Source organism: Theobroma cacao, chromosome 6 (genome assembly GCF_000208745.1).
Source record: "Theobroma cacao cultivar B97-61/B2 chromosome 6, Criollo_cocoa_genome_V2, whole genome shotgun sequence".
Taxonomy (NCBI): Eukaryota; Viridiplantae; Streptophyta; class Magnoliopsida; order Malvales; family Malvaceae; genus Theobroma; species Theobroma cacao.
The window spans coordinates 17,988,810-17,992,364 of record NC_030855.1 but is presented as its reverse complement, the minus strand read 5'-3'; positions in this window follow the sequence as shown (position 1 = coordinate 17,992,364).

Sequence of the window (3,555 nt, the reverse complement as noted above, 5' to 3'; positions counted from 1 at the left end):
ATATATATATATATATATATATATATATATATATATATATAATTCCCCTTTTTATTGTCCAACAATTAATATGCATATATTTGAGGTTTTGAGTAAGGACTAAGGAGATATTTTGTTATAATATTCATATGCTTTTATATATGATTATATTGGTGGGTCATAATTCATCGGTAGGTAATGACAGATGATAGTTAAAAGATTGCTTGGCTTAATGGAAAATTATTGTTGGGTGGTACTCTTCTTTCATTTTAGTGATCTTGTTCCAAACCCTGCCCATGTGAGGGACATATATACATGCCATTGCAGCCAAGTTAAGGCCGATCAGTCAAATTCAAGTGCTGCTTTTTTTTTTTTTTTATTATTTTTGTTTTATTTTATTCTTAATGATCCTTTAGTTTTTAATTTTCTGTCATGGCAAATAATTAACATGAGGTCAACTTAATACAACCTTCCCACAATGGAAAATAATGTCAATTTTAAAATTCATTTAAATGTTAAACTTAATGTAGAAATTAATTAATACCGCTCATGTTTTGCAAAGTGTCACAACACATCTATTAAGAAGGTATATGTTACTTTCCTATACAAGGGAATTCACATTGATTGTGTCAAGAAAATTTTCTTGGCTTAAATTCACTGATAAAAAATAGCAAGAACCTGTGCAGCCTAATACTTGGCGTTTAGAGTTGCAAATAAGTGATTCTCAATCTCCTTGTTCAGACATTTTTTATTTTGGCCACTCAATTTTAAAAAATATATAATGCTTTGATCACCAACAAAATGTATAATTATTAAAAAATAATAGTCTTGCCACCTCGAATTTTACATAAGTATATCTTGGACTGGATTTTTTTTTTTTTAAATATACCGTAGACCGGTAACATATATATTTACGTAAGAGGTGACCAAAACATATCTTTTATAGTTGTGTGATCCAAAACAAAATTTTTTGAAATGTTTAGAGATCAAAAGGATAATTTTTTTTTAAAAAAAAACATAACTTGAAATTTCATAACTTTACTTATAAAATCTTTTCAATTCTAAAATTAATGAGAGATGTAGGTTTATATTGATACAGGAGTCTGTTATTAGGTTATTTGCGAATTAAGTTAGGAAATATTATTTTCATAATTATCTTTTACTTTACTTATACTCTAAGGAAGTTTAGGTTATGTTACTTATTTATTTTTTTTAAGAATTGTAATAATCCCATATTTGAAAAGTAAAAAGATTCTCTTCCTTAGGAATACTTATAAAAAACCCTATTGGGCTAATTATTAGATACATTGAAGTTGAAAATTAATAAAGAATATTTTCTTTAATAAGTAAGAGTGCTTATTTTCTTTAGACTTTTTTCAAAATAGTACGAGATTCTAGTATATTTGATTTGGTCAACCAAAGTGGGGTTTTAATCATTATTCACCTTAATGGGGTTTTCTAACTTTGTCAAGATTGATGTTTACTTTAGTGGAGTTTTTTAACTTTTCCAAGATTAGTGTTCACCTTAGTGGGATTCCTAACCTTGCCACGATTAGTGTCTTCATAACATTCCGTATCTTTATAATGCTCTGACGTTAGTTTAGTATTAGAGCGGGAGGATCATTGTTTGCTACATAGTTTGGGTTCTTGTCGTTGTCGAGTTTTGACCCTCCTTGTTTGGGTAATTTTGTCTCTTTCATTGTTTTATAGTTGGGTCGTTATTTTTTTTTACATCACCACATAATTATCACCATATAATAAAATGTCGTCAAGACACAAATAGTCAAAGAGATGTTCACAAGATCGAGGTTGAGGAATTACGTCGTCAAATTTGAGAATTATAAGAGCAACTCGTAAGACATGATGATGCTCAAATCAACAACAGTAGCTCCAGTGATGAAGAGGATAATACCAATCCTTTCCATCAAGAATCATTTTATGATGAAGAAGCACCTATACATCATTTAAGAACTGCTGTTAATAAAGATTTAGGAATCAAGGTACACATTCCTTAGTTTGAAGGAAGGCTTCACTTTGATGATTTTCTTGATTGGCTCTACATAATAGAAAGAGTTTTCGAAATTAAAGATGTTCCTGATGAAAAACGTTTGAAACTTGCTGCAATTAAATTAAAAAAGCATGCCTCTATTTGGTGGCAAAATCTCAAACGGTAACGAGAAAAAAAAGGTCGTAACAAGATTAAAACATGAGATAAGATGCGTTAAGAACTCAAATATAAGTTTTTTCTTGAGCACTATTGATAAGAAATTTTTATTAAATTTTATAACTTGAGGTAGAAAACAATATTAGTAGAGGAACATGCATTGGAGTTCGAATAATTTCACATGAAATGCGATGCCTGTGAACCTGAAGAGCAAACTGTAATTCGTTATCTTGAAGGTCTCAATGTTGAAATCACGGATGTTGTTCAACTACAACCATATTGAAACTTAAATGATGTCATCAGATTAGCGTTAAAGGTTAAGAAACAACAATCATGGAAAAGCTCAGTGAGTTCATCCAGACAAAAAGATTCTACTTCAAATTGTGGGAGACAAAGTTCGATAACCATTTTACCTCCAACGGTAAACTCTTTCAAAACTGCAAACAATAATGATAAGGAAACTACTTCTACTCGTGTTTTTAATGTCAACAAAAAGTGCTTCAAATGCTAAGGATTTGGACATATTGCTTCTGATTGTCCAAATCGAAGAATTATTTTCTTAATAGAAGAAAAAGTTATGGAAGAACTTATCATGGAAAAAGTAGAGGATGAGCTAGCAATATTCAACAAGGATGAGATAGAATAAGTTGCTGCTGACCATGATGAAACCCTTGTTGTTCGCCATAATCTCAACACTAATATGATGAATGAAAATGAAAGTTGGCTTCACCACAACATCTTCTATACAAGGTGCATATCCCAAGGGAAGGTTGGAAATGTCATTATTGATAGTGAAAGTTGTGAGAATGTTATTGCCAACTATATGGTGAAAAAGTTGAAGCTTCCAACTAAAACATTTCCTCATCCTTACAAGCTACAATGATTGTGAAAAGGAAACGAAGTTAAAGCAACAAAGCGTTGTTGTGTTCAATTCTTTATTGGAAATAAGTATCAAGATGTAGTCCAATGTGATGTTATCCCAATGGTCACATGCCATCTGTTGTTAGGACGCCCATGGAAACAGGGGCGGAACGTCCCTTTGTAATGGCCCTCCAAAAATTTTTGAAATTTTTTATATATTATATATTTTTTAATGATTTTTCAAAATAATTTTTTATTAAATAATTTATATAATTAAAAAAATAATAAAATGACCTTACAAACCCTATTCAACTTTACTAAAATTCTTAATTTTGTTTTAATTTTTTAAATTTCTCCACCCATCTTTCTCTCTTTTCTTTTCTGTCATTATATTGTGAAATTATAAAGAAGTAAAGGTTTTATTTAATTTTTCTATTTATATTATTATTATTATTATTATATATTTATTTAGTTTTTTCAATTATATTCTATTTGCTCATATATTTTAAGTTTCTATAGATTTTCTTTTTTAAATTTCTACGAATCATCAA